Source organism: Oryx dammah, unplaced genomic scaffold (assembly GCF_014754425.2).
Source record: "Oryx dammah isolate SB20612 unplaced genomic scaffold, SCBI_Odam_1.1 HiC_scaffold_12, whole genome shotgun sequence".
Classification (NCBI taxonomy): domain Eukaryota; kingdom Metazoa; phylum Chordata; class Mammalia; order Artiodactyla; family Bovidae; genus Oryx; species Oryx dammah.
The window spans coordinates 47,408,777-47,420,809 of NW_024070196.1; positions in this window are offsets into that span (position 1 = coordinate 47,408,777).

Consider the following 12,033-nt stretch of genomic DNA (forward strand, 5'->3'; position numbering starts at 1 on the left):
AGGTGTCCATAGGTGTGTCGGTTTATCTCTGGGCTTTCTATTTTGTTCCATTGCCCTATATTTCTGTCTTTGTGCCAGTACCATACCCCCTTGATGACTGTGGCTTTGTAGTAGAGCCTGAAGTCAGGCAAGTTGATTCCTCCAGTTCCATTCTTCTTTCTCAAGATTGCTTTGGCTATTCGAGGTTTTTTGTATTTCCATACAAATTGTGAAATTATTTGTTCTAGCTCTGTGAAAAATACCACTGGTAGCTTGATAGGGATCGCATTGAATCTGTAGATTGCTTTGGGTAGTATACTCATTTTCACTATAGTGATTCTTCCGATCCATGAACATGGTATATTTCTCCATCTATTAGTGTTCTCTTTGATTTCTTTCACCAGTGTTTTATAGTTTTCTATATATAGGTCTTTAAATTTCTTTAGGTAGATATATTCCTAAGTATTTTATTCTTTTCGTTGCAATGGTGAATGGAATTGTTTCCTTAATTTCTTTTTCTACTTTCTCAGTATTAGTGTATAGGAATGCAAGGGATTTCTGTGTGTTGATTTTATATCCTGCAACTTTACTATATTCATTGATTAGCTCTAGTAATTTTCTGGTGGAGTCTTTAGGGTTTTCTATGTAGAGGATCATGTCATCTGCAAACAGTGAGAGTTTTACTTCTTCTTTTCCAATTTGGATTCCTTTTATTTCTTTTTCTGCTCTTTTATTTCTTTTTTGCTGTGGCCAAAACTTCCAGAACTATGTTGAATAGCAGCAGTGAAAGTGGGCACCCTTGTTCCTGACTTTGGGGGAAATGCTTTCAATTTTTCACCATTGAGGATAATGTTTGCTGTGGGTTTGTCATATATAGCTTTTATTATGTTGAGGTATGTTCCCTCTATTCCTGCTTTATGGAGTTTTTATCATAAATGGATGTTGAATTTTGTCAAAGGCTTTCTCTGCATCTATTGAGATAATCATATGGCTTTTACTTTTCAATTTGTTAATGTGGTGAATTATATTGATTGATTTGCAGATATTGAAGAATCCTTGCATCCCTGGGATAAAGCCCACTTGGTCATGGTGTATGATCTTTTTAATATGTTGTTGGATTCTGATTGCTAGAATTTTGTTAAGGATTTTTGCATCTATGTTCATCAGTGATCTTGGCCTGTAGTTTTCTTTTTTTGTGTGGCATCTTTGTCAGGTTTTGGTACTAGGGTGATGATAGCCTTATAGAATGAGTTTGGAAGTTTACCTTCCTCTACAATTTTCTGGAAGAGTTTGAGTAGGATAGGTGTTAGCTCTTCTCTAAATTTTTGGTAGAATTCAGCTGTGAAGCTGTCTGAACCTGGGCTTTTGTTTGCTGGAAGATTTCTGATCACAGTTATAAGTTCATTTGTATCTGTTTTTTTAGATTTCACATATAGGCAGTGTCATATGATATTTGTCTTTCTCATCTCTCTCTCTTCCCAAGGCGTCAACATGTTTAAGTTCCTTCCATGTTAAAAGGGGGAAAAAGAGTGACCTTCTAGGTAGGGTATCCTCCAGCTAATGGCCAGTTTGGGGCTTTTCCACAGCTTAGAATCTTGTAGGCATCGTCTGCACCCATGAGGTCCTCTCATATACCCTACTCAATCTCAACCCCTAACCCACTGTCATCTATTATGTCACTGGGTTAAAAATGCTCCTGCCTGGGTCACAGAACCAAATAGTTGCTGTTAAAAAAAAAGACACATTTTCCATCTACATCCTGCTTGAACTCCCAACAACATTTGGTGAAACTGACCACTCTCTCTTCCTTGAAAAAACATCTTCCCTGAAATTCCATGATACATTCTTCCAGTTTTTCTCCTATTCCTTCATTTGGCTCTTATCCTCCTGGCCAAGACTTTGTCAACTTAAAAAAAAATACATGATGTAAAAGCTGTGAGTCAAGTTTATTCAGCATCGTACTGAGGACTATAGCCAGGGAGACAGCCTCTCAGATACCTCTAAGAAACTGGTCTGAAGAGATAAGGCGGGAGGTCAATATATATGTGATTTTGCTGAAGGGGATACTTACAAGCAGTCATACATCTCGATAGAAGTTTTCTGCTAGTCATAAGGAACAGATGTCTTAGTTAATGGTTTGGTGCTTTTCAATGTATGGGAAGATGCAAGAATCCACGTTTACAAAAAATTTCTCCTGAAAATATCTATCAGAAGGTCTGTTTTGCCAGTTTTACCAGAGCACAGAGGACCCTAATCCTGATCTCCACCCTGAACTCCTTTCAGTGTGTGTTGAAAGTCAGTGACCGCAGTGGCAAATGACTCAACCCTATAGAGCCGGTGGCCAGGCAACATTGTTCAGTTGGCAACTTAAAGACTGATGTCCCATCCTCTGCCTCTTCATTTCTCAAGGTGTCACTCACTCTGAGAGTCCCCACCCCATTTCCAATGTCATACATCAACTGGTGATCCTCAAGTATGAATTCCAACCCAGTTGCTTGTCTTGAACACCAGTGTCTGGGCCACATACCTACTCACTTGTCACGTGGACCGCTTGAATGCAAAATGTCCAGAATCAAAACCACACACACACCCCCAACCTCCTCATCCAACTGCATTTTCTGTTTCAGAAGGAGAGTCATTCCTGATTCCTCCTTCTTCTTCAGTTTTCTCCTCCTACCTGCAAAACATACGCATGCTTGATCACTGGGAGTCAACCATTGATTTGAGGCTTATCTTCCTTAATATATCTTCAAGCTATCTTCTTCTCTCCTTTTATTTATTTGGCTGCATTGGGTCTTAGTTGCATCACATGGGATCTTTCCTTGTGGCACATGGACTCTCTGCTTATGACACACAGACTCTACAGTTGTGAAGCGGACTCCAGAGTGCACAGGCTCAGTAGTTGCAATGTGCAGGCTTAGTTGCTCTGTGGCATGTGGGATTTTAGTTCCCTAACCAGGGATAGAACCTGCATCCCCTGCATTGCAAGGCAGATTCTTTACCACTGGACCATGAGGGAAGTCCTTCTCTCCTCTTTGTCACAACTCTCCTCAACCAGGCCACCATCACCTCTCACCTGCATACCTACAACAACCTCCTACATCATTCTTGGGTCCCCAATTTTACCCTCGCCAAGCCACTAAAATATAAACCTGACCTATCACTCTCTGGTACCAAAGTATGTCACGATCTGGCCTCTGCTTCCCTCCCTTCTCCCACCTTGTCCCCATTCACCTGTCAAAATGTATTTTTCCAGCCAAACTGAACTACACTTCCACCAACATGCTGTGCTATAAATTTCACTCCTCTTCTCCTAGTAGATTACATCCAGCCATCTAGCTAGTGCATTGACAGCTGCAGAGGAAAAGGCAATGGAGTTAGAGATGTCATAAATTTTAAATGTAAGATGAAATGTGATTGTCAAAGAAACTACATTACGTTCTTAATAATCGTTACAACTTTAAAGTTGTATAGGCATTGCGAAAACCAGATGGTCTGGGGTTTTGTTTGCACTGAATGTTCAGTGATCAGGGTGGAATTAATATCAGCTAATGTATTTTTATATAATTTGTGGCTTTCACTGACATTTGTTAAGTTTGCAAGGTGGATCATTTCTATCGTTTTTTCATTATACTCCAAATCATGAAAACAGGTCAGTGACTCCACACAGGTTAACTAAGTATCAAGCTTAGTGATTAAAATAGTAATATTAGTATTTTATCTAGAATGATGATAGGAACATAAAGAGTGGGCAAATCCCAAACGTAGATCTGAATGTACTGAGGTCAGTGAATCTGAAAATATGATGAGCTTTCATGAAGAAGAAAAGAGTAACTAGTAAGAATAATAATGACTCCCTGAAAATTGGATTTTATTTAACTGACAGGAAGCCATGGAAATGTTTGTGACATTTCAAAAAAGAAGTATTTCTCTAATAATCATTTTATAGCAAAAGCAACATAATGCATTTTATACCAAATTAGCATCATGGTTAAAGGTAAAGAAATCAAAATTACATAACCACCATCAAAGATGTATGTCTTCCTTGGAGAGTAAAACAAGTACCTTGCACACTAGTTCTAAGAAAGCTTCAAAGTCAGGTGCAAATTGAATACCAGATATACTTGGAGAGAGAGTGCAGTACAGTATTGGTAATTTCCTCTATCCGACAACTTTCTCTGCAGAAAAGCAATTACTTGTATCAGTGTGTTCTTGCAAATATTTTATTTTACAAATGCATGTTTCATACAAAACAGCTCTCAGTGTGTGTGCTGTTTCTCGTGTGTATGAGAAAGAAATATTAAATGACTTCATATTCTGTTCATTATTTTGTGGTCGACAATATGCTACCTGATCTTGACTCTAATGTCAGAGAAGTGTAAACATGATTAAAGATGGAATGGGAATATGTCCATTCAAGGGGTGTGCAGCAAAAGGGGCAGGAATTACATAACTCTCAGGAAGCATTTGGCAATTAAAAGCCACAGCAAATGCTCTGAGTCTGTGGTCACTTCAGACATTCAGAAGTATTAGAACTAATTCATTCTACCTGCTGTCTCTGATGAGCCAGGAGAAAGAAAGAATGGAAGGAAAGGAAGGAGGAAAGAAAGAAGGAAGGAAAGAAAAAGGGGAAGAAATAAAGAGCAAAAGAAAGCAAGCAAGCTTAGGGTGTAAGCTATCTGTCATTGACTCAGAGGTGTAATCATCAGAAATATGATCATTCTTAGTAATATTAGTATCATTATTATTAAATCTCAAAAGATTATATCTTATTTATAAACTTGTGCTCTGCATCAAAACACTGATTAAATGATCTGAGGATGCCAAATGTTGAAGACACAGTACCCCAAAACAAAATCCACCCTTTATGCAACTCTGTACATCTTGAATCATCATCAATGCTAAAGAGTCAATATTTGTGGAATTAATGAATCAATCTATATCATCTCACCCTAGCTCTGTAATGTACATTGCAAAATTGGGGAAACTTAAGCATGTTTTCCACAATTTCTAAAAATGGGAAGGAAAGCAGTACTCAGATGGGAATGATACATGTGGTCCTCTGGATGCTGTTCCAGCCTGTCTCTCTACTATCCTATTACACTGTAATCCCACTGGAGAACTGTCCCTGTTTGTCAAGAAGGAGGAAATGACATGTAACTATCTCATGCATTTTTTTAGATGCATTTATTTTTGCTCAGGGTGGGTTTTTGTTGCTGTGCACAGACTTTCTCTAGTTGAAACAAGCAGGGGCTACTTTTCATTGCAGTGTGTGGGCTTCTCATTGCGGAGGCTTCTCTTATGGTGGAGCACAGGCTCTAGGCTCTCAGGCTTCAGCAGCTGCAGCACGTGGGCTGTCACTGTGGCTCAAGAGCTCTAGAGCACTGGGTTAGTAGTTGTGGCGCTCAGGCTCCATTGCTCTGCAACATGTGGGATCTTCCAGGACCAGGGGTCAAAACAGTGTCCCTTGCATTGCAAGATGGATTCTTAACCACTGAATCACCAAGAAAGCCCAGATGTCATGCATTTTAAATATAAGATGAATTATGATTTTCAGAGAAAATTGTGACACTGAGAGAATAACCAGAAACTTAGTAAATGTTCTGAATAAGTCTTGCCTAGAATGGGCAGCTGTGATGTATCATCTTCTGACTTTTAATGGGCTCCACTCCTGCAAAATACATTTCCTATGTCACTTTCCAGTCTGTAAAATGACTCCCAGCTGAAATAAGAGCCAACATCATCCTGGGCACACAGGAGAAGATGCAGGACCACCATCCCCACCCCCAGAGTCATCCCAATAAACTCCACCTGATACCTCTATCTCTATCACTGATTCTCAACTAAATGATCAGGTTCCCAGAAACTCCTGGTCTTGGCTGGCAGTGGTGGTCATCACCAGCCAAGCCCGGGGTTCTTTGAAAAGTCACCTTCCTTCCTTCTGATTTGGCAGTTTTGAAAAGCATCTGTTAGTTTTTCAGATGCAATCTTTATTATATCTGTTTACAAGTGTGAAAATTCCTCACCAAGTCAGCTTCTGAGAATCATTAAGGAAAGCACAGAAAAGTCAAAGGTAAAAATAAATAATTAGTATACACAGCTGTCCTTCCAACCTTGCCTTCAGAACCTAGGAGGTTGTGGCATTTCACTGGGACCTGAAGGCTGAGCTCCAGCTTCAGAGGGCGAAACAGAAAAGCTTCAGAACATCTGTTTCCATGTGTGTAGGCAGAAATCCCTGATTCCATCTTATTCAGACTCTGTATACTACGGGCAGCATCACATTTAAAGTCTATGATCTGCTACTGCTGTTGCTAAGTCGCTTCAGTCGCGTCCGACTCTGTGCGACCCCAGAGACGGCAGCCCACCAGGGTCCCCCGTCCCTGAGATTCTCCAGGCAAGAACACTGGAGTGGGTTGCCGTTTCCTTCTCCAATGCATGAAAGTGAAAAGTGAAAGGGAAGTCGCTCAGTCGTGTCCGACTCCTAGCGACCCCACGGACTGCAACCTACCAAGTTCCTCCGTCCACAGGATTTTCCAGGCAAGAGTACTGGAGTGGGGTGCCATTGTGGTGATCATCAACTCTCCCAAGGATGTTGTACAGCCATCTCTCTGGTCTATATATCATTGTGTCTGAATCCTTCTTCTTTCCCCGGGCTGGGCACCAGGCTGGATACAAAGTTGGTGCATTAAGCCACATGCAATCAGGACACCAGAAACCAAGGCAAAAGCCTCCACAGAGGGAATTTAAGGTGTGGGACTGGTGTCAAATAGCTGAAAGGGCCAAGCAGAGATCACGAAATAATTGAGACATTAGCAGTAGCGGGCAGCAAGCACCATGAGAAGTAGGTCTGGAAGGATGAATGGATGAGGTGATATCTCCAGAACCATGGACTCACCCAGCCCCTACCAGAGATGCTGTCCTGAACACAGAGAGAGTGAGGTGTGAGGATTTGAGGTACAATGTAACTATAGGTGATAATCCTCTATCATATTATTGGATCTCACCCAGTATCCCCACCCCTCTCCACCTCCACCAGTGCCTCCACTTGGCTAAACCTACTTGGAAGCCAGCTGACCATGAAGGCTGGGAATGGTTTGCAAAGACCTGTGATTCAGAGCAGTGCTGGGGGAGGGGGGGGCGTGGTAGCAGGGGAGGGAAAGTCATAGGAGGAAATTCCAGGCACCCAGGATATAACTTCTATGTTACACAAGAGAGAGAGAGAGCCTTCCTCCCAGAATCCTGATTCTCCCCTTGGATGCTCCAGAACCCCTCTGGCTGGGAGACCTCTTTCAACTCCTGGTTAGAAAATGCCCTTGCAGCAATGGTTGGAGAGTTTCACAAGGGCAGCTGTTCCAAGGCAAAGTGCTGGTGACTGCAATGCCTTCCCACTGGAGCCCAGACCTATCTCAGGCCCCACCTGGGGGATTTTCTAGCACATTCTCGGTGCTCCTGCCTTACTGGACAGAAGGTTAAGTGGACTGCAGAGTTAACAATCCAACTGCCCCTGCTTCTCCTCCCCTGACACTGATCAAAAGGCAGATTGACGATGAGATAGATGGGTTGGAGGCTCTGCATTCCCACCTCGGCTGATGGTATTTTCAAGTTGGCAGGAATATGGGAAACCGCTCTATTTCAACACCCTGTCACCCAGCAACAGAGAGACTGGAGCACCTCGCAGGAAAAGTCCCAGCCCATCTACAGAAGCCCAGAGTGCACTGCTTGTTTGCTTTAAAGTGAATAGATTAAGGAAATGCCCTGGGGGTCCAGTGATTAAGACTCTGTGCTTCCACTGCAGGGGGCACAGGTTAGATCCCTGGTCACGGAAATAAGATCTCACAAGCCAGGGGCACAGCTAAAAAAAAGATATTAAAAAAAAAATTTTTAACTATGTAGCAATTTAAATATTTCATATAATTCATAAAGAAAATTGACTTCAAAAGTAATTTGATTCAAAGGTACATAGGATGAATGAGATGTGAGGATTGAAGGTACAATGTGAGTACAGGTGAGACCACGGTATTGTATCAGTGAAATTTGCTAAGAGAGTAGAATCTTAAATGGTCACAATAAAAAATAAATAAATAAACAAAGATAAATATGTGAGGTGATAGATGTGTTAATTAACTAGATTGCAGAATCCTTTGCATGTATATCAAATCACTGCCATATGCACTTCTAATATCTTATAATATTATACCTCGATAAAGCTGGAAATTATAAAAGGCACAGAGTAACTAAATAATGAAATTAAAGGCATATGGATGTGGATTGATGATATACAGATATGTTACAAAGGTGCCTTTGTTAACCAAGCACAGGCAACAGCAGATTCAATGCCAAAAGCCTGGCCTTTCCTTTCAGTTCAGTTCAGTTCAGTCGCTCAGTTGTGTCCGACTCTTTGTGACTCCTTGGACTGCAGCACGCCAGGCTTCCTTGTCCATCACCAACTCCCGGAGCTTGCTCAGACTCATGTCCTTAGTGTCAGTGATTCCCTCCAACCATCTCATCCTCTGTCTTCCCGTTCTCCTCCTGCCTTCAATCTTTCCCAGCATCAGGGTCTTTTCCAATGAGTCAGTTCTTTGCATCAGGTGGCCAAAGTACTGGAGTTTCAGCTTCACCATCAGTCCTTCCAATGAATATTCAGGATTGATTTCCTTTAGGATGGACCTTTAGTTGCTGTAAATTGGGCATGTCTAGAGGGAGGGTCCCAGGAAGGGGTTTGGGGTAGCCAAACAGATAATCTGTCCATCTCAAGATCCTTAGTTGAATCACATCTGTAACACTCCCATTCCTGTGCAAGCAATATATTCTCTGGTTCCAGGGCTTAGGATGTGGACATCTTGTGGGGTGGGGGGGAGGAATTCGTCTGTCCACACTACTAGGCTATAAATTTTATCTCATTCAAAAGCAAATGCTGGAACTTCCCTGGTGGTCCAGTGGCTAAGACTACACTCTCCCCATGCAGGGGCTCCAGGTTCGATCCATGGACAGTGAACTAGATCCCATGTGCCACAACTAAGACTTAGCACAGCTAAATAAATAAAAATAGTTTTTAAAAAAAAAAAAACAAATTCTGAGTGCTTATTTTAGGACAAGCTCTTTAAAAGCACTGCAGATGCAAAGAGGAAAAGGTGGGGTGTTTGCCTTCAGTCAGCTCAGAGGTTTAATAGAGAAAAGGCTAGGTCAACAAAGCAATCACAAAGCAGCAAATTACGGTCATAGTAGCATGGGGATGTAAATATGGGATGCCTAAATCTGGAAGAATGAAAGGAATCATGGCATCTGTGCACGTGCTGGCCAGGAAATGTGGAGATAGTGCTAGAAATAGAAAGTCATGATTTCAAAATGATCACACTCAAGTTAGTTCTGACAACAATTGTCAGTCACACTATATCTAGGGTGGTAGGAGGGTGTTGGATGGAGTGGGATACTCTCATGGTCTTAGGTGTCTCACAATGCTTATAAGTTACAAGAAGAAGAAAAAGTAGGAATTCTGGGGTGAAGAAATCAAACCACACCTTGACCAGAGGTGATTAAAATTAACATCACTATTGAGGGGCAGATGCACATCCCATGCCTGTGGATGGAATTCTCCCAAGAAGGATACAGCATCCCGTGGGCAGCATCCCAGATGGGAAGGCGTAGAGTTATCTAATCATGAGGAAACTGTTAGACTGGCCCCAGATGGGGAACATCCTATTTTTAAAAATTGGCAGATTCCTCAAAAATGTCAATATTGTGGAAGAGAACAAAAGGTAAAGGTAATGTTCCAAGTTCTTCAACCTATTCTTCAAATTCATTTCTCATTTAGGTTATTACAGAATATTGAGCAGAGTTCCCTGTGCTATACCATGGATTCTTGTTGGTTATCTATTTTAAACATAACAGTGTGTACACTGTCCATCCCATACTCCCTCCCGACCACTATCCCTCCCTCCCTGTAACTATAAATTCATTTGCTGAGTCTGTTTTCTAAATAAGTTCATTTGTATCATTTTAAAAATTCTGAATGGCAACCACTCCAGTATTCTTTCCCTGGGAAAGTCCCAGGGACAAGGGAGCCTGGCAGGCTACAGTCCATGGGATCTCAAAGAGTCAAATACAACTGAGCGTGTGCATGCAAACACACACACACACTTAAGTGATATCATATGATGAAATGTTCCAAATTAAAGAAAAACTATGACAGTTAATGCAATGCCCAATCTAAGACTCCAGGCTCTTGTCCTGGAAGGAAAAAATAATTATGAAAACATTCTTGGGATATGAATGGAAGATCAGATGAACTTAACTGAAAGGTTGTTTCTTGAATTTGATAACTATACTGTAGTTATCATGGCCCCTTGCTCTTAAATATGAATTTCTCAAGAATATCCTTGCTCTTTAAAAATTCATACTTGAGTATCTAAGAGCAATAAGCCATGATGTATGTAACTCACTCTCATATTGTTCAAAAAGAAATTGTGGATAGATGTTAGATTATAGATAGATAGATGAATAGAAGATGATTAATAAACTGATGATAGATAGTGGATTCATGGTTAGAACACATTATGCAAATGGGTGAAATATTGACAGTAGATGAATGTAGGTCAAGAAAACTGTTTGTATTATTGTTTGCCGTTTAATTTTAGTTATTTATTTTTGGCTGTGCTGGGTCTTCATTGCTCCTCAGGCTTTTCTTTAGTTGCAGAGAGTGGGGTGCATGGGCTTCTCATTGTGCTGGCTTCTTTTGTTGCCAAAGTACGGCTAGAGCCGTAGGCTCAGAGCACAGGGTCAGTAGATGTGGTACAGGGGCTTAGGTGCTCTGCAGCATGTCAGATCTTCCTGGACCAGGGATCAAACCGGTGTCTCCTGCATTGGCAGGTGAATTCTTTACCACTGAGCCATGAGGGAAGCCCTCTTTGTATTACCTTGCAGCTTTCCTATAAGCTTGACATTATTTCCAAATGAAAAGCAATTTTTAATGAACACAGTGTGAACTCAGACACTAGACTTGCCTGGGATTGAATCTCAGCTGTACCCTCTCATTCTCTCTGTTAACTTCAGCCCATTTTGTGATTCCCCTGAGCCTCAGTTTACCCATCTGTAAAATAAGGATTCCAACAGGACCTCCCTGGTTGGACTGTGTGCAGCTCAGATGAACTAATTCATGTGAAGCCCCTGGAAGAGGATTCTGTGCTCAGCAGAACTGCCTGTGTTATTATCCCCAGGAAAGGTAACATTTAACTGAGATCTGGAGGATGTGTCAAAGTTTGCCAGCTGACTACGTACAATAAGAGCATTGCCGATTTGCAAGAAATGTTGCTGAAAACTACAGTGAGAGGTGGGATGTGGCGTAAGATGGACAAGTGAAGAGTGGCTAGACTATGAAGTGCCTCTCACCCACACAAAAGAAGGTTATTAGTTGTTCTGTAGTGTGGTTAGCGTTTGAGTGATTAATGTAGGTCCAGACAGGTGAGTTGGAGAAGGAAATGGCAACCCAGTACTCTTGCCTGGAAAAGTCCTTGGATGGAGGAGTCTGGTAGGCTATAGTCCATGGGATTGCAAAGAGTCGGACACAACTGAGCAACTTCACTTCACTTCACACAGGTGAGTGGTGGCATAAAAGTTGTAATTCTCAAAGACCACCTTGGTGGCCATCGTAGAAAATGAATCTGACCAATCAAAATAACAGGCCAGCAAGTCATTAGGGATGGTGACCATCCAGGGAACAGATAATGAGAACTGGAATCTGGAAAATTGCAGGAAGGCCAAATGGGAGGAAAGGATTTGGAGATGTCTAGTAGTTACAGTCAATAGAATCTGCACAGTTTGAGTGACGTGATTTGGTGGGTGATGAGGAAACATCAAGAATGCCTGCCCAACCCTCTTATGCTGTTCGTGGAAATGTTGGTTCATACAGCCACTGTAGAAAACAGACAGAGGTTCCTGCTGCTGCTGCTGTTGCTGCTGCTGCTGCTAAGTCACGTCAGTCATGTCCGACTCTCTGCAACCCCATAGATGGCAGCCCACCAGGCTCCGGCATCCCTGGGATTCTCCAGGCAAGAGTAC